The sequence below is a fragment of the Carettochelys insculpta genome, chromosome 5 (assembly GCF_033958435.1).
Source record: "Carettochelys insculpta isolate YL-2023 chromosome 5, ASM3395843v1, whole genome shotgun sequence".
Taxonomy (NCBI): Eukaryota; Metazoa; Chordata; order Testudines; family Carettochelyidae; genus Carettochelys; species Carettochelys insculpta.
Window position 1 is genome coordinate 129,351,617 of NC_134141.1, and position 22,262 is coordinate 129,373,878.

General features: G+C 51.9%; 1 protein-coding gene across 3 annotated transcripts in view; it reads left to right on the forward strand.

Annotated features, from left to right (window-relative positions):
- Positions 1 to 705: 705 nt before the first annotated feature.
- Positions 706 to 22,262, forward strand: part of TLN1 (talin 1) — a 168,744-nt gene continuing 147,187 nt past the window's right edge. For 2 of the 3 annotated variants that reach the window (XM_074995927.1, XM_074995932.1), the window contains exon 1: positions 706 to 826. The gene's annotated coding sequence lies outside the window, so the exon portion shown is untranslated. Of the gene's footprint in view, positions 827 to 15,353; positions 15,371 to 22,262 lie in introns of those variants that run through there. The other variant, XM_074995930.1, reaches the window with a different exon arrangement.

Sequence of the window (22,262 nt, forward strand, 5' to 3'; positions counted from 1 at the left end):
GCCGGGTTTGCCAGGGTCGGGGTTGGCTGAGCTGGGCTGAGCTGGGCAGGGCAGGGGCCGGCCGGGTTTGCCAGGTTCGGGGTTGGCTGGGCTGGGCTGAGCTGGGCTGAGCTGGGCAGGGCAGGGGCCGGCCGGGTTTGCCAGGGTCGGGGTTGGCTGAGCTGGGCTGAGCTGGGCTGGGCAGGGGCCGGCCGGGTTTGCCAGGGTCGGGGTTGGCTGAGCTGGGCTGAGCTGGGCTGGGCTGGGCAGGGCAGGGGCCGGCCGGGTTTGCCAGGGTCGGGGTTGGCTGAGCTGGGCTGAGCTGGGCTGGGCTGGGCAGGGCAGGGCAGGGACCGGCCGGGTTTGCTGGGCTGGGCAGGGGCCGGCCGGGTGTGCCGGGGCAGGAGGGGTGGCGGGATGGGCCACGCTGGAGGGCGTGGGGAAGGGTCTGGCCATGGCAGGCAGGACAGGCTGGGGCACGGGCTGGCCACGCTGGACGGGCTGTCGCAGGGAAGGCTGCGCAGGGCAGGATGGGGTAGGGTGGGGGATCCCGAGCCGCGCAACGTGTACGGCGCTAGGACCCCGCGCGTCCCTGAGGGCGGGTCTGTGGCTCGGCCCGCCCACAACCCTTCGGGAGGGGTCTTGCCCACAACCAAGATGGCGCCTGCCCGGGTTCGCTGGGGGGCGTGGCTGTGTGGTTGCGCAGGCGCGTCGGTACCATCGAGCGGAAGCCTAGAGCGTCTCCCTGAGCGCGCGGGGTGTCGCTCCCTTCCAACCTCCTAGTCAGCGAGTCGCGTCCGGAGCCGCCGCAGCAGCAGCCGGAGCCGGAGCCGGGCACGCGCCCCAGGTAGGCCCGGCCCGAGCGCGGCGCGTCCCCGTCCGGTCAACGGCCGGAGGCGGGGCTCGGGCTCGGGCTCGGGCTCGGGCTCGCTGTGCGGGAGCCGGGGCGGGGGCGGGGGCCAGGCGGGGGGTGGTGGAGCCGGGTGGGGTAGGGCGGGCGGGCGGGCGGGGGGTGTTGGGGCGGGGGTGAGGTGGGTGTAGGCCAGGCGGGGGTGGGGGCTGCGTAGGGCGGCGTGGGGGTAGGGGTAGGCGGGACGGGGGTGGGGTGGGCGTAGGCCAGGCGGGGGGGGGTGTTGGGGCTGCGTAGGGCGGCGTGGGGGTAGGCGGGATGGGGGTAGGGGTAGGGTGGGTGGCGGGGGTGGGGCAGGCGTAGGCCAGGCGGGGGGTGGGTTTGGGGCTGCGTAGGGCGGTGTGGGGGTAGGCGGGATGGGGGTAGGGGTGGGGTAGGGTGGGTGGCGGGGGTGGGGCAGGCGTAGGCCAGGCGGGGGGGGGGGGGTTTGGGGCTGCGTAGGGCGGTGTGGGGGTAGGCGGGATGGGGGTAGCGGTAGGGTGGGTGGCGGGGGTGGGGCAGGCGTAGGCCAGGGGGCGGGTGTTGGGGCTGCGTAAGGCAGCGTGAGGGTAGGCGGGATGGGGGTAGGGGTAGGGTGGGTGGCGGGGGTGGGGCAGGCGTAGGCCAGGCGGGGGGAGGGGTTTTGGGGCTGCGTAGGGCGGTGTGGGGGTAGGCGGGGTAGGGGTAGGGTGGGTGGCGGGGGTGGGGTAGGCGTAGGCCAGGCGCGGGGGGGGTGTTGTGGCTGCGTAGGGCGGTGTGGGGGTAGGCGGGATGGGGGTAGGGGTAGGATGTGTGGCGGGGGTGGGGTAGGCGTAGGCCAGGCGGGGGGGTGGGGTGTTGGGGCTGCGTAGGGCGGTGTGGGGGTAGGCCGGGTCGGCGGGGGATGTGTGTCCCTACCTGAGTTTTGTGAGCACAGGACAGACATGAGTGGCAGGGTAATGATTAATCCGGAAATGTGCAGATCGGGAGCCTGGGAGACAGCTGCCGCAGACTGACTGACTCAGTGACTTGTGGGCAGGGAGCATGGGAGCTGGTGTGGGAGAGGTGACGGTACCCCACGTCTCACCCCCAAGCTCCTTTTCCGTGCTGTTGCAGCTCCCAGACTGTCTGTCCGGCTGTATCTCTAACCATGTGAATTTAATAGCCTGGGGGTTGGGATTTGTGTATTGTATTGAATTCACAGTCGGACAAATGCCTTTTGCAGATCCCATCCTTCTGCCTGCTGGGCATGTGACTTCTGCTCCTCAGCCTCCGTAGACACTTTCTCTGACAGTTGCATACCACTGAGCTGAGGGGCCACTAACCCCATTGTGGGGATGGCCTTTATGCTGCTATGTCCCTGACTCCTACAGCAATGATACAGTCAGTGCCAGTTTGAAGTTTAAATTTTTGCTTCCTGTTTTAGCTTGCAGCGGACTACTTCCTCTCTGTGGGGTGAACAGGCAGCTGCATGTGTTGGCTGTAGAGAGAACTTTCTCTGCTTTCCAACCAACTCCTTATTCAGAGATGGGTATGTTTGGCTCTGCTCAGACAGTCCAGCACCCTTGCCATTTTGTCAGAGTAATGTTTGCATTAGCAACCCTTCTTGGATAAACTGGTTAGTAGCAAACTTGGGTGGTTGAGGCCTTAGGCCATTTCAGTTTCTGCAGAATTTGAGTTTTCATCTACCCCTTCTCCCAACCCTACAAATTCTAGCCCTTATCTGAATGCATTTGGGTGCTGCACTGTGCTCTGGGACTTCTCCAAGCAGCAGCAGCAGCAACGTGAAATTAACAAAGCCCTGGGCAGCTTCAGGGCTGTTCTTTGGGTTCCTGTAGGCTGGGGTCAGCGGGTGGTAAGCCTGATCGCAGTGTCAGAAGCCTGACTGGCACAGCCCTGACTGCCTACAGGAAGAGGGCCTCAGAAATGGAGTATGGGGAAATACCAAAAGAGTAGGGCTTTCCCCTTGGAGCAGCCAGCTTGCTGGAGGAGCGGGTACGGCTCCTTTCTGCCAGGACCTGGAGGATAGGAGGAGGGGAGCCTTGAGCTGATCACACACATTCTAGACAGAGATGATGCTTCCAGACAGGGTCCAGCTAGAGCAGAAGTCAGCACCCTGCGGCTCTGGAGCCTCACGCAGCTCTTCAGAGAGTCATTTGTGGCTCCTTGCCGCCACTGGAATCGTGGAACGCAACGTAATTGGTTTCACAGCCGCAGGGCGGTCAGAGGGATCTGGCTATGAAACCAGTTACATAGAGTTCTGTTATTTCAGTGGTGGCGGGGCAGGGAGCCGCCTGCGCTGCAGGTGGGGGGCAGTGCTAAGCCCGCAGGAGAGCTGGGGTGGGGGCAGCCGAGTGTGCCCCTGCTGGAGCCGCACAGCCCCACTGAGGAGGAGGAGGTGGGGGGGGGGCAGGGCAGGCCAGGCAGGGGCCGTGGAGGAGTGGTGGCAGCACGTGGAGGTGACCAAGGGGTACCGCCTCCTGCTGGCTGAGCCCGAGCGCCCGTGCCAGTACACTGGGCACCTGCAGTTCAAGCTATACAAGACCTTCCGCAAGAAGGGTGAGGAGCTGCCCTGTGGGCAGCTGGAGGAGCTCGTCAGCTGAGGAGAATTAATCCTGGGGCTGGGGCGGGTGGCTTTGGGAGGCTGAGGTGGGTAAAGCCTGGAGATTGGGGCAGGTTTGTGGACCAAGTGGGGGCAGAGCCTGGGAAGGGTTGTGCTTGGAGTGTTGGTGGGAACGTTGCTCCTTCCTGCTTAAGAGCCTATCCCCAGGCGCAGCATTTTCCTTGTCTTTGTTTGGTCTCCAATCCCGGGGTGAAAGTAACTTCAGCTTTCTAACGGGTACAAACATTGCACGTGCTTTGTTCTTAAAACAGGGGTGACAAAAGGTACGGTTTGACCTTACTGATTAAGGACTCTCGTACTCGCATGCACTGTGGCTCTTGAAGTATTGATTTTGTAATTGAATTTGGGAAAATGTCTCTTCTCACTATTTCAGTTGCAGACCCCTGACCTAGAACATCTGCTAGGACTCATTGCATCCTGGGGCAAGAGGCTGTGCTCCTGTACCTCCCTGGATGGGGAAAGGAGCACTCCTTTCGTTATTGGTTGGTCTCTCCATGGGTCTGCTAAAACCCTGTGTTGGCTTTGTTGCTAGCATCCCTCAGTTATGCAGGCCGAGCCTGTTACTCTTCCCTTCCGCCCCCTGACACTCACCCACACTGCAGTAATGGCAGTATAGTTATGTAGTAGGCTTCCCTTCTATGTCAGAAAACCAAAAAGCAGTTGTGTAGCACTTTAAAACCAACAAAATAGATTATTAGGTGATGAGCTTCCATGAGATGGGCACACTTACTTAGATCTAGAAAATTTTGATTAATGACTGAGACGAAGAGGACTTAACAGAAAGACAGAAGAAAATTAAATAAAAAACTGGCGAATCAGCTAGATAGCACAGGTGGTGGGGAGAGAGAGGGAAGAAAAAATGGTTTTGCAAGTGTCTGTTGAGTTAGGTGGGCTGCCTGGAATCAAGAGGAATATCAAAGAATGGGAAACTGTCCTTGTAACATGTTAAGACAATTGATATCTTTGTTGAGATGTCAGGGATGGTGCTTGGTCTTGCCAAGAGGACAGGGGACTGGACTGGACTAGATGACCTCCCGAGGTCCCTTCCAGTTGTAGGAGATGTGTGTCCCCAGTTATATAATTAATGGAGGGAGGGATAGCTCAGTGGTTTGAGCATTGGCCTGCTAAACCAAGGGTTGTGAGCTCAATCCTTGAGGAGGCTGTTTAGGGATTGGGGCATATAGAGTCCAAGGTGTTAAGTATCGAACAAAGACATCAATTACCTTACATATTAGAAGGACAGTTTCTCCATCTTCCTTGTGATCCCAGGCAGCCCACTTAACAGACACTTGCAGTAAGTATTTTTCTTCTTTTTCACCCCTCCTTCTGTCCTATCTAGCAGATTTGTTAGAAAAAATGAAATAAAAACTGTCTATTTGTTAATTCTTCTTCGTCTCAGTCATCATTTATCATAATTTTCCAGATCTGAAGTGGGTCTGTCCCACAAAAGCTCATCACCTGATACATTATTTTGTTAGTCTTTGAAGTGCTGCATGACTGCTTTTGTGTTTTGTGAAGATACAGAAGGTAGCCATGTTAGTCTGTATCAGGTTCTCATATAGGCCATGCTCCTGAGGGGCCCACCTGACTAGTGAATTTGTTGTGTGGGCAAATGCCAGGGCTTCTCTCCTAGGATGGGGATTGGGGTTTATTCCCTTCCCTGTCTGCTTCCTGCTCTGCTGCTGTCTCCCTTGAGCTGAGTCAGGCTCTGCTCACTGTTACTCAAGTGGGAGGAGATGGGGCAGTGAGAAGCTGAATTCTGGCAGCAGTGGTGAGGCAGGGTGGGGTTTGCTGCCTCCTGCCAGGAAATGCAAGCAGAGGCTGCCTCCCTCATCCGTATACTGCTCCCAGGGGAGCAGTGATTCCCAAACTTTTTGGCATAATGCCCCCCTTTTGATGTTTGGAAAAACCCTCACAGCCCCCTCACTTTTTTTTTTTTTTTTTTTTACTGTGGGCCGGCCACCCCAGCTGCCTGTCAGCTGCCTGCCTGAGCCCCTTCCCTAGCCTCTCCCAAAGTCATGCACCGCCAGCCGCGCATCTAACACATCCTTCTCCTCCACCCAACCCACACTCACCCACCTTTGCAGGAGACAGCTAGCTCCATGTGGGTCTTTGCTGGCTGCCTGCTTTTCATAATGGCTGCGCTGGGTCGCCCATGTGAAATGGCAGGGGCTGAGAGCCAGAAGCAAGGGCTGGCTCTTTCTTGGGGTGGGTGGAATGACTGTGGGGGAGGTCTGGGTTGCTTCATGCCCCCCAGTTTCGGAAGCCATGCACTGGACCTTACCACTGGTGTCCCTCTTTTGGAAGCACAGTCATGGGGCCAGGAAAAGTTCTCCCCACTCTCCCCGCCACTTCTGTACAGGCTTGCGGTGTGCTCCAGGCAACACTCCCCCTGGAGCGTCTGCTTAGTCTCCTTTGTGCTGCTGATTCCATGCCTGTGGGGCAGGGTTTTGTGAAACGGGTTTGTCTGCTGCAAAGTGCTGTCAAGGAAGGGGATGAGGCAGCTGAGATGGCCTGGGAGGTGATAGCTGATCTCAGAGGGAGTCCTGCTGTTTCTGCTGCCTGTGGTTCTGGGAAGCGTTCTGCTCTGTGTATGCCAAAGTGGGTGAAGAGGTTCCCCTGAACCTCCCCCCATTTCCCACCCCTGCCTTTGGTGGGGCGGGAGGCGCAAAGTCAGGAGAGGTTCTGGGGAAACTCTTTACCTGCTTTGGCATACACAGAGCAGAACCCTTCCCAGAACTGCTGGCAGTAGAACAGGGATAGGCTGTGGCAGAGCACTGGAGAGCTGAGAGCTGGATGGTGCTTAATCTGTCGGCCAGCCTTGTGTCTTGGTTTCCCCTCTGGCTGAATTGAAGCTGCTGCTACAGCTGTCTGGGGTGAGGCTTGGGGTGTGGTTTTTAAGGTCAGTTCTAATGATGTGTGTATGTGGGTAGCTGATGGCCTTCAGAATGTGTGGGTGGGGGCAGTTGGGTGGGGTGGGGTGGGGTGTTGGTCTAGATGAACAGGGTAATCTCAGAAACAGGGCCTGGCTTGCTTTGCCCTCCAGCTCTGTACCTTTCTTGGGGGTGGAGGGGGAGTGTGTGTGTGCAGCCTTTCTGGATGACCCTGGTGTTCTCAGAGGGACCAGTGTTTTTTTTCCTTGGGATGTGATGCGTAGTAGGGGAAGTGGTGGGTTATGTGCTGGCTCTTGGGGTACCTCTGCCTTTTCGTCCTTGGGCGTAGGCCCTTGTTCTGAGTGCTAGAGCAGTGTAAGTGCTGTGGGTTAAGCATGCAATTGATGGCTGTGTGTGCCTGAGCTGATTGGGCCGCAGGGCCAGGTGGCTGTAGTGAGCTAGGCACTTTCCATCTTTAGTCATTCTTGCATTCTGTGACTCTTCCTCTAGGTTGATGGCTCCCTCCCCCTGAGTTCATAGCGCTGCACTGTATAAGGCTTCCTGGGAGCATGCCAGAGGCTGAGCTGTAACCACTGAGTTTATTCAGTACCTCCCTGGAAATCTCTCACTGGGAGGGAATCTTCTGGTGACTGCCTGCATGGCCTGCCATCTTGCACCACTGCCTGTGGCGTGCCAACCCTGCTACTGGTGTGGATAAACTGGATCGCTGCGCTGCCCAGTGTCTTTCGGAGCACTGTTCTCTATTGCAGCCAGGGGCTGCGGGGTGGGAGTGTTAAGGAGGCACTCACTTCCAGTGGGTCTTTGGAGCAGGAATGAGTTCCTCCTCCTGAATTCATCCTTGCTGGCAAATGTCTCCTGTTGGGCTCTGATTTCTCCTGTGCTGGGGACGCCACATCCCTCCTGGCAGCGGTATGATTCGGAGAGAGTTCATTTGCTAGGGGCAGCTCCTTTGGCTGCATCAGCTGGTGACTCCCTGGGGATTGCGGAGAACCTATCGAGCTGCTTTCTAGTCTGTGGTGAGGTAGAGAAACTCATTTCTGCAAAAAAAAAAAGCAGCAGGGAGGGACCCAAACTGCCCTGGAGGGTCCCTGCTGGACAGACCCTCTGAGGGACAGCAGCAGTGTCACCTACACGTGCCTCTGTTTTGTGTACCATCAAAGGCTGTTTCCAGGGAGGGACTGGCAGCTTGTGGTAGCTGGGATGAGAGTTTGGTGATGGCTCAAGACATTAAAGCTTAGCTGTGGGAATCTACTTGAAAGATTGAGTGCTCTAGAAGAAGGGTTGATGCCCCAAGATGAGGAGCCTGTTGCATCCCCCAAATGTGCCCTTATAGTTTGATTTGCTGCACAGAGCTTATCAGGATCTATAGCTTGTTACGTCTTTTCTGAAGGATAGACGCTGGGCCCTGGGACTGGGTGCTGTACTTAATGCACATCTCACAAAAAGGGCCTGATGCTGCCAGAGTTGTGGATGTCACTCCCACGTGGGAGAGTCAAGGCAGGCAATTAACTCTCGCTTACCAGGCAGAAGATACTGGCTGAGATAGCAGGGGCAGACTTCACATGTTTGTTCTTCTGTGCTAGACACAGACTTGGTTGGTTTGGTCAGCTCTTACTGCCCTGCTCAGAGTTTCCTCACAGCTACACTTTCTTTAGGAGCAGAGCTGGTGTTGCACATAGGTACAATCTGCCTCTTCAAAATTCTCAAGAGGGTCCTGTGTGTTTTCAGGCATCCCTTGCCATTGTCTGCACTGGCATTTGTGGGGAAGATAGCAGGGTTACAGCTGCACTGGTGGGAGTACAAACACTGATGGGCCATAGCCATTTTCGCCACTCCAAGCAGCATGGTGGTAAGCACTAGTGGCTGGGCTACACTGCCATACCCCCGTCCCTAGCACTAGGGCTAGTGCAGAGTTGGGAGAGGGGTTGTCTTCATCAACGTAGCGTGAAATCGAGTGAGCTGACTCTGCTACCCAGGCAGGAAACACCTGCATTGTCGCTGAGGAAATACCTCTGCTGCAGTCAGAGGCACATTTGTAGCACGTTTGAGCATACCTGAACTAGCCATGAGATAGGTATCACAAGTACCAGTGTCAGTGACACTGGCAGCATAGACTTCGCTAGGCTGGGCTAGTCACCCAGTAAGTAGCCAGGGTGATGGATGGGCTTACACAGCTTGTGCTGCTGCAGGTTCACTGCTGTTGGGGTTCATGTGTGCTAGCTTCAGGCTAGCTCGATTGTGTCTACACATGCTGCAGTCACTCTTCCGTCGCAGTGTAGACATACCAATAGTCCCAGGGGTAATTGCAACCAGGCCGACTGGTTAGTCTTGGTCAACATGCTCATACTTTGTTGTGGCGCATGCCGCACCAGAATGTGTACGGTGGGAATTTAGTGATCACGTGTTCGGAGGGGATGCTTGTGATTAGTGCAATTTTCATCTGGAATGAGTTGCTGCATGTCATCCTTTGCATCTTCCGTGCGCTCTGCGTTCAGCTGCTCTGTACAGTGATCCTGGATGTGATGGAGATGAAGGGAAGATGGGCTTCCACCACCACCTGTTGCTAAGCTTGTCATGGACCCTCTATAGCCACTTGGTGCCCAGGTCCTCCAGCAGAAACGCCTTTGTCCCTTGTGCCTGCTCCTCCCAGTGCATTTTCTAAATAGTCAGCCCCTTGAGTAAATGACCCAGATGTTCACTTGGAAACTGGGTTCAATGTACAATTTGGGGGTGGAGATCCTAGTGTTGGAAGGGGTTAAGTCTAACATCAGCCATCAAAACATGGGCTGGGAATGAAGCGACTCCCTTCCATGTTAACCTCAGCGTCACTTCCACATCACTCAGCTCTCTGAAGGTCACCTCTCTGCTGCTGGGGGATCAAAACAAAGGAGGGGCAGTGACCAGTCATGCTGGCTTCTAGGTTGCTGTGAGATGTGGGAGTGCAATGACATGTGACAGCTGCTCCCTCTCCTGTGAAAGTCTTGCGGGAGCTATTGTTCTTCCCCTGCAGGACTCTAAAGGAGAGCCGTGTGTGTGTGTCCCTACTTCCAGCAGGCTGGGGAGCTGGAAGTCCTGAGGCTAGACCCATGCTGACTCCACACTGACGACACAAGCCCATGCAATCAGCTCTTGTGGGCCCTGAGGGATTCTGTTTCAGTGCGGTGCCCATTCCCCCACAGGCAGGGGAGACGCTCCTGGTGATGCAGGAGGAACCAGAAGAGTGGGGAGGAGGGAGAAATTTGACCTGTTTCTAGGAGAGCCTCAGAGGCTAGTAGAGAGAGGCTTGGCCCCTTCTGGCTAGGGGCCTGTCAAAGGTCCAGGGGCCTGCCCGGGGGTTTGGTTAGGTGCTGTGAGTTCAGATGGACAAGTCTGAAATTTCCGAATATGGTGGTGGCAACAGTTGTTTGGCTGGGATGGGAAGGGTTAATTTCTATCTCTAACAATAGCAGCATCCTTGTGGGCATTCAGCAGGATATGAGCCTGACAGCAGCTCTGACTTCCATCAGTTCAGGAGGAAGCATGTCTCTTTGGCAGCAGGCAGCTACCTGTCAGTGGGGGCTGCTCCCAGATGAGGCTGTCTGTGGGTCCGATTCAGCATGGCAGCTCCTGCTCTGTAGGTGGGTGGTGGGGAAAAGTGAAGAGTCTCGTCCTGGGACTGGAGACCACTGAGGTGCTTCACTCTCATACATGCCCTGTGGGCAGGGAGGGCCTTGATATCCGCCTCTGGCTCAGAAATGCTGTTTTGGGGAGCAGGGTGCAGAAGGTTCTGTGTTGCACTTGCTCCCAGCTGGGGTTGGCACTTGTTTTAACTAACAGCCAGATGTCTGGTGTGACTGAGACCCCTGTGACATGGTGGGATTTTTATGTTGGATATGGAAGCCATTTTGTGTGTCTGTTATATCTATTGGCACTAAATATTGTGCGAAGGGGGCTGCATGAGGTGTCTAATGAAAGCTGAGGATGCTCTGAATCTGTGTGTGCTACTTATGTCTGTGCCATGTTGGTAGGCAGAGTTACAGATTTTAGCTCTGTAGCTATATTAGAAATAGTAACAGAGAGGGAGCCCTGCTAGTCTGTACAGTATCAAAACAAAAAGCAAAGTAACACTTTAAAGACTAGCAAAATAGTTTATTAGGTGAGCTTTCGTGGGACAGACCCACTTCTTCAGACCATAGCCAGACCAGAACAGACTCAATATTTAAGGCACAGAGAACCAAAAACAGTAAGCAAGGAGGACAAATCAGAAAAAGATAATCAAGGTGAGCAAATCAGAGAGTGGAGGGGTGGGGGGGAAGGTCAAGAATTAGATTGACAAGTATGCAGACGAGCCCCTATAGTGACTCAAAGTTCCCATCCTGGTTAAAATCACATGTTAATGTGCCGAATTTGAATATAAAAGCCAGCTCGGCTGTTTCTCTTTAAAGAACGGTGCAAAAGTTTTTTTTTTCAGTAACACACATACCTTTAGGTCATTAACAGAATGGCCCATTCCACTAAAATGTTGACTAACTGGTTTGTGGATCTGGAGTGTTTTGATGTCTGTTTTGTGCCCATTAACCCTTTGTCTAAGGGAGTTAGAAGTCTGTCCAATATACAAAGCATCTGGGCATTGTTGGCACATGATGGCATATATGATGTTAGTAGAGGAGCATGAGAAAGTGCCTGTGATTCTGTGAGTAACCTTGTTGGATCCAGTGCTGGTATTTCCAGAGAAAACATGTGGACAAAGCTGGCAGCAGGCTTTGTTGCAAGGAAAGGTTCCAGGACTGGTATTCCTGGGGTATAGACTGTGGCTGTTTGTGAGGATCTTCATAAGGTTGCGAGGTTGTCTGTAGGAGAGAACAGGCCTGTCACCTAGGGCACAATACAGACATCAAAACACTCCAGATCCACAACATTTTAATGGAATGGGGCATTCTATTAATGACCTAAAGGTATATGTATTACTGAAAAGAACTTTCACACCATTCTTCAAAGAGAAACAGCCGAGCTGGCTTTTGATGATGTGCTGACCTACTCCGGGTCCCATGGGTGTGCGTGAGGTTTGATACAGCAAGGGGAGTCGGGTGGCCTGGGACCGACCACCCCACCTTTATAGCAGTCTTATATAGTGTAGCAGCAATATGTGATTCAGTGTATGTACTTTAAAACCTAGGTTTCCACAGTATTATGAGTACCAGGAACAATAACACTCCGATTGTGAACACCACAATGCCCTGTGGCTGTTCGAAGTCCCAATAATTCTCTATACAGACCCAGCTAGACCAGCTAGTGGTATTTACCAATAGTGATTTATTCATTTACTCGTAACTACAATTACTTAACACTTGTTATATATATATATATATATATATATATATATATATATATAATTTGGCATAGGCTAAATACTAGGTTACATATAACTATATATAATTACATGTGACTTACCAATAACATTCAGTGCTCCCACATCTCACCAATAACTATGTTACAGCGGCCCTTCAAGTCAGAGATACGGCTTGGTTGGGACCTTTCGTGGTGGTGACGTCCGGGTGATCAGGCCGGGGTCTGCTGTCTGGGCTGGAAGTTGCTAGCCTCCGCCTTGTGTCCAGGAGCCCACACCCTTATTCCTGCTAAATCACCTTTTATACTGTTTCTTACTTGGGGGTTCAATACCTGGCCAATTAAAGCGTTTGTTACCTAATTTGGGCTTTCTATCCTCCCGGCCTGTCAGAACATGCTACAAGATTTCCTCTGTCCTTGGTCATTTTCTGAACCTCCCCCCGGGACCCTCTGATGTTGCACGCCCCAGATGTTCTCTTGCGGGGGGGGGGGGGGGGGGTGGAGCTTCCAGCTACTTGCCCCAGCTGTTCTCTCTGGGGACTTACTATCTGCTTGTCAGGATGTTCTCTTTGGGGACTCTCCAAATACTTGTCAACTTTCTGATTTCTTTCTCCTGGCCTGGCTTCAGGCCTTCCCGCCGTTGTATGATAGCGTTCCAAGATGGAGTGTATGGTCATTCTGCCTTGTGAGTGAGGCCCGGCCACCAGGTGCTCGTGCTCCCACAGCTTTTATATTCAAATTTGGCACATTAACATGTGGTTTAAACTGGGATGGGAACTTTGATGCAGTATAGGGGCTCATCTGCATACTTGGCTTAATCTAATTCTTGACCTTCCCCCGCCCCCAACCATTCCACTCTCTGATTTGCTCACCTTGATCATTTTTTTCTGATTTGTCCTCCTTGATTACTGTTTTTGGTTCTCTGTGCCTCAATTATTGAGTCTGTTCTGGTCTGGCTGTGGTCTGAAGAAGTGGGTCTGTCCCACGAAAGCTCACCTTTTGCTAGTCTTTAAAGTGCTACTTGACTGCGTTTTGTTTTGATACTATATTAGAAATGTTTTAGTGCGAAGATTCACTGTAGGACGTGTGATCGCCACCCCAGCCAGAATGATGGACTGAACAGAGGCTCAGACAGCCAATACGCATCTCCGGAATGTGGGACTTCTTTTCTGGGATACATTCAGTGACAATGGGCCACAATAGCCCACCTGGGTTGGGTGAGTTTGAGCTAATCAGTGGGATGGAAATTAGATGCCCAGATGTCCATTCCACATATTATGTATATGGAGTGTGGTGTGCTGCCAAGCTCAACAGCCAATGGCAGCGTGCCACAGCAGAGCACCTGAGTGAGGTGATCCTGGCTCTCCAGTGCCTGACAGGAAGGAGAAAACCATAAACTAAGCCTAGCAGCATCCATCTTGGTTCCTGTTTCAAGGTTCCCTGTTCCTGTGCGCTGGCTCCAGCTTGCCAGATCTCCAATTCTCTGGTAACCGACTGCGTAACCGGGAATCGTACCCCTCATGGGGTGGACTTAGAGAGACTTCCCAGAATCAGCACAGAATACTGCTGGCCTGTATCAATAACCGTAACTGATGTATGTAAAGTATTGCTTTAACAATTTTTCTCTCCAGCTCTGTTCTTTCTGTGTTAATAAATCTGTAGATTTTAGAGTTTAAAGGATTTGGCTTTTGGGGAGGATTCAAGTGTGTGTTGACTGGGGTCTGCGGCTGGACCCTTTGGGCCCTGGAAGAGTCTGTGTGGAGCTGGTGAAAAAGTTGTTAAGAACCTTTCACTTGAACAGGGCATTGTTGCTCTGGGCTGGTGCAGCAGCTGGGAGGTCTGTGGGTTTGCTTGTGTGGCTCTGGCTGGCCAGTGGGGCTGGCAGAGGTACTTTTGTGACTGGCTGGATTTGCCTTAGTGAGAGAAATCCCCAGCCTGGGTCTGTAAGGGGCCAAGTTTTAAGCAAAGATACCCTCGATCAAGTTCCTTTGCTGTGCCCTATAACCCTCTCCTATTTGAACCCTGTTTGCCTGTATGGGCAGCTAGACTGGTGAACTGAGCAAGGAGAGTCTGAAAGCTGGGGCTGGGGTGGGCAGGGCCTTGCCTTGCCCTTCGGGCTGCTGTTAGTATTCACTCTTCTTGGCCCCTGATACGTACTGTTGCTTGGAGCCAATTATAGCTGCCCAGCTCCACGGGGGAGGGGGAGGACGTGGGGGCTGCAGTGGTGCCTTGGGGGATATTTATAGTAAGTGCTGTCACTGCCCCTTCCCAGCCTGGCAGTGTTTCCATATTGGCCTGTAGGTCCTGGGTGACCTGTGGGAAAGGGGGCCGTGAGGTGGCGGGGAAGGGTGCCAGTAGCAGGTCAGTGTGCAATCTGGTCTAAATGCTGTAAATTATCCAGGTTCTGTGAAGCCCCCAGTGGTATTGTCGTCTGCATGTACGATACTAGCCGTGGGGCTGGTTTACATGAGTGGCTCGAGGTCATCTCGGGAGTCCGTAGCAGAGCCAGGAGTAGGAGCCCGTCTGTGAACTACCCTCCAGTGCCCTGGCTCTGCTGCTGGAGTGCTGCTATGCTTCCTCACCCCCTCTGCTTTGGAACTAGCCGCAGAGAACTTTGGGAGGGGTTGCTAGAACTTCCCACCCCTTTGACCAGCTGGCTGTGGAGATCCAGGCTTGCTGGATTCCTGCCCTGGTGAGCCCAAGTGGCAGTCTGCCTCTTGGAGAAGGTGTTAGTCTGCAGAGTGACAAGCTGGGCTAAGATCCTGAGTGGCAGCCCTGTTGGCCCTCGCTGCAGCTATGTCTCCGAGTGCAAGGAGGCCTGGGGTGACTGCGTGTTTTTGAGAATTTCTGCTTCCAGGACTGGCCTGATGGGCTGGCTGGAGCGCCACGGGCCAGGACAGGAGGCCGACTGTGCCCAGCTGTGAAAACGCTGGGGCGGGGTACGTAGCTCCAGTCCTCCCCCATCAGCAGGGAGTGCCTGTTATACTTGTGGGCTAGAGTTAGTGCTCTGGTCAGATCTGCTGTATCATCAAGGCCAGAAGGCGGATGTAACCCAGAAAAGGGGAAATGCAGTGCTGGTTCCTGTGCTGCAGTCACAGGGTGGAAGGGCTGTGAGCTGTCCTGTGTGCAAGGCCTGTGCACTGCACAGGCTTCTCCGGGGGAGCAGGGGCCTCCTAAAGAGCCAGGCTGTCGCTGCCTGGTATGGGGAGCAGAGTGCCTGGTGCAGAGCCCTGGAACTCTAAGCCCTGGGGGTCTGGGCGGAACACTTCCTGGGAGGGAGTTGTTGACTCAGTTTGATGTGACTTTCCAGTTCCTCTGTGCTGTCCCCTGGTGTCCCCTGCCCTGGCGCCTAGCTCAGCGAGCTCCCTGGGGCCTGGCTGCCTGTCCAGTGGGCTGTCCTTCACCCTTTAAATCTGCCGGCAGGATGTTTAAATGCTTGGGCCTTGGCTTCATCACTGGCTGTTAATTCCATATTTGGTAGCAGTCATTGTTCACTCCTTGTCTCCTCTCCCCCTTTTTTGTCCTGGCTGTGTGACGGGAGGAGGGGGAGGGGACATCTCTCCAGTCATTAACGTTGGGGAATCTGCTGGTTTCCTGATAAAGGGGCTGGGGAACCTGGGAGGATGAGACAAAACAGAAGGGATTCCACTAGCAGAGAGAACACATTGCTCTACAGCAGGGGTGAGCATATTTTTATATCTGGCCCCACTTTTCATCCCTGCACTTAGCAGCCCTCCCTTCTGCACTGCCCCAAACAAAAGAGAAAAAACCAAAACTGTCTAATGTAATCCAGGCCAACTGAAGTTTCAGTTACGCTCGTATAAAAAACCCTTTTGGCAGGTTTAAGAAATTAGGTGTGTCAAATGTAAAAAACGTTATTAATCAGTATATAAATGTGAATACATGGACATAAAAACAGTAACACATTTCAGTGAGGTGGATGAGCCTGAGACCCAGCGGCCGATCATGCTGTGCCCCACTTAGGAAATTTCATGCCCCCCCCCCGCTTTTCACACCTTGGTCTACAGTAGCAGCATTGAACTGGCAGTTGCTCGCAGCAAGAGGCTTGTAGCTTTCCTGTTTGGCTAAGGAACTACTCTGAGAATGATTATCCAGCCAGTTATGCACCCACCTTATAGTGGGCCCCATCTAAGTTGTATTTGCTTAGTTTATTCATAAGCAGATCATGTGAGACTGTGTCAGATGTCTTACTAAAGTCGAGGTATACCACATCCACTGCTTCTCCCTTATCCACAAGACTTGTTATCCTGTCAAAAAAGCTATTGGATTGATAAGCAGAGAAGATGCAGGGAGGGACAGCTCAGTGGTTTGAGCATTGGCCTGCTAAACCCAGGGTTGTGAGCTCAATCCTTGAGGAGGCTGTTTAGGAATGGGGGCACATAGATGTCAGGGGTGGTGCTTGGTCCTGCCAAGAGGGCAGGGGACTGGACCAGATGATCTCCCAAGGTCCCTTCCAGCTCTAGGAGATGTGTATCTCCAATAAGGGGGAGGGATAGTTTAGTGGTTTGAGCATTGGCCTGCTAACCCCAGGGCTGCAAGTGGATGTGGTATACCCAGACTTCAGTAAGGCACTTTATTAAATTTGATTTTATAACACTGGGTTTTATAAATTTGATCTTGAGTATCCTCACTTCCCACAGTCTCGTTAGTGCTGCCACACTAGAGTAGCCAGACAGACAGCTGCAGCAGTATATTGTGGGAACCTATCCCACAGTTCCCTCAGCTCCACATTCTGCGCCCTCCCCCCGGCCCTGTTGCACCCCCACTGCTGGCAGTGCTCATCCTGCGGCCTGGTTCCCGGGACCCTGCAGCTTGGGGAGCCAGGAAACTGACCAGTGCTGCTGTGCCTGGCCCACGGGAGCCAGGCGCTGCACTGGTCTGTTTCCTGACTCTCGTGAGTGGCAGGGAGCCAGGTGCAGTAGCACCCTGAGGTTCCCAGCTCCCTGCCACTTGCAGGAGCAGAGAGCCAGGTGCAGCAGTACTCATCAGCCTCTGAAGGCTAATGAATTCGATTCAAAGACATGGTGCTTCCACGCTAACCCTCATTTGAACTGTTAAATTCAAACCTAATGCTACACCCACTGGGTCTGGCGATATTCTATCAATATTAGTGCTCCCTACATCAAACTAGTGGTATGTGCAGTGAAGACAGTCACTTGATACAACCAGGCTAACTGCCTTAAATTCCAGTTTCTCTTGTACTGCAGATGTAGCCGGAGCATCTGCTTTTAGGGTTTTGGCTTTGGTTTGTTGGACACCGAGACTAGTGGTGCTCCTCAGTGACTGGGTGTTGGAAGAAAGTGGGGATCCCTTAATCATGTGTTACCTGAGCTCCCCAGGGCTGTTCTGAGTGTGGAGCTTGTGTAGATCTTTAGTCTAGTCTGCCCCTCTTGTGACTGTTCTAGCTAGTTGCTTGGGTTTCCTGTGCCACCTCTAGCCAGAGCAGGGTGCTGACAGACACAGAACTCTCCAGCAGCCTCACCTGCCCAGTTACACTTCTCAGCGGAGTGCTTAACCCTTTCAGTCCCCTGTTGAGCTCTCCCACATCCACATAGGAACCCTTGGGATGTTTAGGACTCCCCAGCTGTGTGCTGACCCGGGGGCACGTACAGGCCATTGGGAGGTAGTGTGGAGCACAGCTTCTGGGGGCTCTGTACCCTAGGAGCTGGCTGGGAAGCTACGTCTGTGACTATCCATCTTCCTGGCATCTCTGGCTCTAGCCACAAATACTGCTGGAGCGGCTGCTGGAACGTGAGCCTGTCAGCAAGGCACAGGCTCCCTGCATGCCTACGGTGAGGCCCAGAGGCACTGGAGGATGGAGTTCAGGACAAAAGAGTAGTGAACAGAGAGAGGGAGGCGTGCTATGTGAGGGTCACAGGAGAAGCAGTTCTGAGCTGTCATTTGTACTGCTCAGAAATAGCCAGTGCCTGAAGGAAGGGGAGCTGGTAGAGTGGAAGGAAGGCACTTGGGTTACTTGGCCTGTGGTGGCATGAAGGTGTCCTGGCTGGCAGCATGACCCAGGGAGTTGCATACTATGCAGAGAGATGGTCTGGGCGGTGGAACATATTCGGCCAAACCAGAGTGGGGGAGTGGTGGCCACACCAGCCAGGGAGACTGTTGAGGGGGCCAACCGGTACAGGGTTTAATAGTCTCTTTTCTAAAATGTGTGTGAACACACAAATGACTGCAGGCACTTCTCTTAGTTATTTGTGACAGAGGGAGCCGTGTTAGTCTGTGTTCTATCAAAACAAAAAAGCAGTCAAGTAGCACTTTAAAGACTAACAAAATAATTTATTAGGTGATGAGCTTTCGTGGGACAGACCCACTTCTTCAGACCATAGCCGTACCAGAACAGATTCCATATATAAAGTACAGAGGTACAAAAATTATCAAGGTTGGCAAATCAGAAGAGCCAGAGGGGTCGCAGGAATGGGAGTGTGGGTGGGGAAGTCAAGAGTTAGTATGTAAAAGAGTCCTTATAATGGGCCAGGTAATTGCTGTCCCAGTTCAAACCGCATGTTAATGTGTCGAATTTGAATATAAGTGAGAGTTCTGAGCAGTCTCTGTGTAAATGATCGTTAAAGTTCCTTTTCAGTAAAACAGTTTTGTGAAAACAAAAAGCAGTCAAGTAGCACTTTAAAGACGAACAATAATTTATTAGGTGAGCTTTCGTGGGACAGACCCACTTCTGTTAGTTTTGTGGTGTACTAGCACCTACAGACCCATCGGGCTGGAATTGCTCAGATTGAGGCTGACCTTACTCCAAAGAGCTTGGTTCAGTTTAAGTCCAGATGAGTGTAGCAGCAGTGGAACAGGTCTTTGCACAAGCTAGTCAAAGACCTAGCTCTCTTATTCTTTTGTATTTTGAATAAGATATAAATAAATAAGTAGCCGTGGCCAGAGGGAGGTTAGTCTTGCTTGCCATAAACCCCTTTAAGGGCTGCCCATGCCATGGGATGGCTGGCCGCAGGGTGCTGGGGCAGATCCAGGGCGCAGGCTGTCAGAGCTGCTGCATTGATAACTAGCGTCACTGCTTGTGTTAGCTCAGTGTCCTTGGACTAGCCTGTCCAGGGTCCATCCCCTACGACAGAGCACTGTCCGAAAGGCAGGAGAGTCTCTGGCAAGACATCTTTGGGGCTGCCTGGTGCACTCCTTACCCTGTCCCCGGGATGAGTCCATGTTTGCACACATCCCTGTTGGGTGTAGGTGCCTAATGCGTGTAACAGATGCAATGTCTGTTCCATGCAGAGGGCAGGTCCCGTTCTCCCCATCTCCGTTCTGTTGCCCTCCTCCCCTCATGCCTCCTCTCTTAGGCAGGTGGGGTGTGCTCGTGGGCAATCCTTTCAGACAGAAGATGTAGAAAATAGCTTTTTACTCTTTGAGAAAGCGACTAATGACTTTGTCCCTATTAATGCGAAACCAGCTTCTCAGCTCAGCAGGTTTGTCTTGTATTGAGAGCTGGTGCATAGCACTACCTTCACTAATACAGCAGAGAAGAGAACAACCAGACTTGTTTTGAGGTCATGCTTAATAGGGCATGTCCACATTTTTATAGCTTCTGCAAGTTGTGGCATGTGAGGAGACGACAACAGAACTAAGAAAGCATTTTCCTAGTGAGACCGGCCATTGGAACCAAAAAGTAAGCAGTGGATTCCCCATCTCATAGCATCCCCAAATCCAGATGGGGCTCCTTCCTAGAAGATTGGCTTTAAACACAGGTGCTTTGTTTAGCGCAGGGATAGCTGGGTAAAATTCTCTGGCCTATGACCAGGAAGGAAGCCAACAAGCTCACAAAAAGAGTCTGGAAAGATCAACAGGCCAAATGGCTACAATTCAAGACAAGTGCGGTTCTGTTGTGTGTGTTTTCAAATTCTGAGCTGCAGTTTCTTGAATCTGCAGCACAAAGGTTCAGATGCTGCAAGGGGTGAAAGGCCTTACATTTTAACAGTTGTGTACTCTCTAAATTGATGTAGGGTTTCTGTAAGAACACAAGATCATTTGTACTCAGTCAGCATCTCCTCTCTGCCACAGTGGCCAGTGCCAGATGCTTCAGAGGGAATGAGCAGAACAGGCAGTCGTTGAGAGATCATCCTGTCAGCCACCTGCAGATTTGGAAGTCAGAAGCTAGGGAAACCTAGAGGGAGTGGCGTTTCGTCCCTGAGCATCTTGGCCAGTAGGCACCAATGGGCTTATTCTCCCTGAATTTATTCTTTTTTGAACCCTGTTAGTTACATTCTTGGTCTTCAACATCCACAAACAAGGAGTTCTGCAGGTTGCCGTTAACATTGTGTGAAATATTTCTTTGTTTTAAACGTGATTCCTATTAATTCTATTGTGAATGCTATTTCTTACGTGAAGGCATAAATAACATTCCTTTATTCACTTTCTCCACATCAGTTGTAGTTTTACAGACCTCTGTCATCTCTTCCAAGCTAAATAGTCCTCCTTTTCAATCTCTCCTCATATGGAATGGGCACCACTAATCATTTTTGCTGCTCTTCTCTGTACTGTCTCCATTTCTAATGTACCATTTTTGAAATGGGGCAAACAGAACTGCACACAGAATTCAAGGTATGGGCTTAACATGTGCTTAGGTATTAAACATAACAGCAGCCATCTGGGTCAGACCAAAGTCCACATGGCCTAGTATCCTGTCTTCTAACAGGCCAGTCCCAGGTTTCTGTGAGGGAGTAAACAGAACAGTTAATGATCAAGTGATCCATCCACTGTCACTCACTCCCAGTGTCTGGCAAACAGAGGCCAGGGACCCCATCCCTGCCTGTCCTGGCTAATAGCCATTGATGGATATATGTTTCATGGCAAGAGGTGACTGTCTGCCTGGGAGAGGCAGGCATTGTGTGAGAGGTCACTGGAAGTCCAGCACCTTCTTGGACTGGGCTGATGATGATGCTGTAGCCCAGCAGGGGTTTGCAGGGGTCAGCCGGCTTTGCAGGGGAGAGTGTTTAGGCCAAGACGCAGGTAGACACAGCAGGCTCCATGAGAGAGTGAAGTCTGTCTTCCCCCCGAGCCACCATGAGGGGTTTGGCTGGGAGGGTGCACAACACGCTGGTCCGGAAAGCTGCCGCTGGGGTGGCACAGTGCAGCTGTGGAGGTCACATTGGGACAATTTAAGTATCTGGGACCTCTGTCCCTTTACTGGTTAAGTGATACAAGTTTAATGATGTGAACCAGTTAGCTTTTAAAACGATGTGTACATCTCTGCTGCCAGCTCGTGCTGTAGCAGTGCCTCAGATTTGTCACCTAAAAAGCCTGGTCCAGGTATGGGAATGTCCCACATGTTCTCTACAGTGGAGACTTGATACAAAGTTCCACAATGGCCTCGTCTTCCTTGTGTGTTCCTTTAGCACCTTGCTTGTGCAGTGGACTCACTGGTGTATCAGGCGACCTGCGTTTGATGGATTTACACTTTTTTTTCATTAGTATGTTGAGTGTTTTTGCTTGTGGCCTACCACTCACAGGAGACGGAGGCGTTCATTGTATTTATACTTTTGACCACTTTCTACGCATCTATACATGTATAGTTCTTGGCAGGTACAAACAGTTTCTACATTCACTGAACGTGTGTCTGCTGTGCTTACAAAAACCTCTGGTTAGCCTAGGGAGCCAAGCAGTTCAGCCTGTAACCAAGCATTCTGTTAGAAGACTTCCGGGAAAGAGAGTTTGGCCGTTTAGTCCGTTTCTTCTCCCAGCCAAGCAGGGCTCTGGAAGGAACGTAATGGGTCAGGTAATTGCTGTCCCCCTTTAAACCACGAATTCGACACATTAACACATGGTTTGAATAGGGACAGCAATTACCTGACCCATTACAAGGACTCCTTTACATACTTTGTTTGATCTAACACTTATTTCCTCACCTCTTGCCCCCCACCTTGCTCTATCTTATTAGCCAACAATAACAATTTTTCTGATTTGTCAACCTTGATAACGAAATTATTTATTGAGTCCGTTCTGGTGAGGCCATATATCTGAAGAAGTGGGTCTGTCCCATGCAAGCTGACATCACCTAATAAATTATTTTGTTAATCTTTAAACTGCTACATGACTGCTTTCTTGTCTTGATATATTACATTGAAATCAATGTATTTGAAAATATTGAAAACACCCTTAATTAAACGGTATTTGTTGTTATTGAATCGTGATTAATTTTTTAAAATCATGTGGTAATCCTAGTAAATATTGATACACACAAATGAGTATCTCAGGTTCAGAAAGTCAAAGAAACCAATGATTGGGAGGGCTAATCCAGACTGAACACTGAGAATCTTTCGCTTGTGTTCAGTAATCTCGGCCCCTCAGGATCCAAGCAGCATAAAAGATACAGTTCCTCCTTGTTAGGGCTTTTTATTCCCTTCCCCCTTCTGCTTCCATTTGCAAACTCAACTGTTGGAAGGGCTTCAGTTGCTTGTCTTCCCAGAGTTCAGTTGATCGTCTTCTTTCTGTGTGGGGAGGAGGAGGAGGGTTAGCAATCAACAATGGTTTTTGTGCTCTAATGTTTTACCATATTTTGTGTAGTGTTTGTGGACCCTTTGTT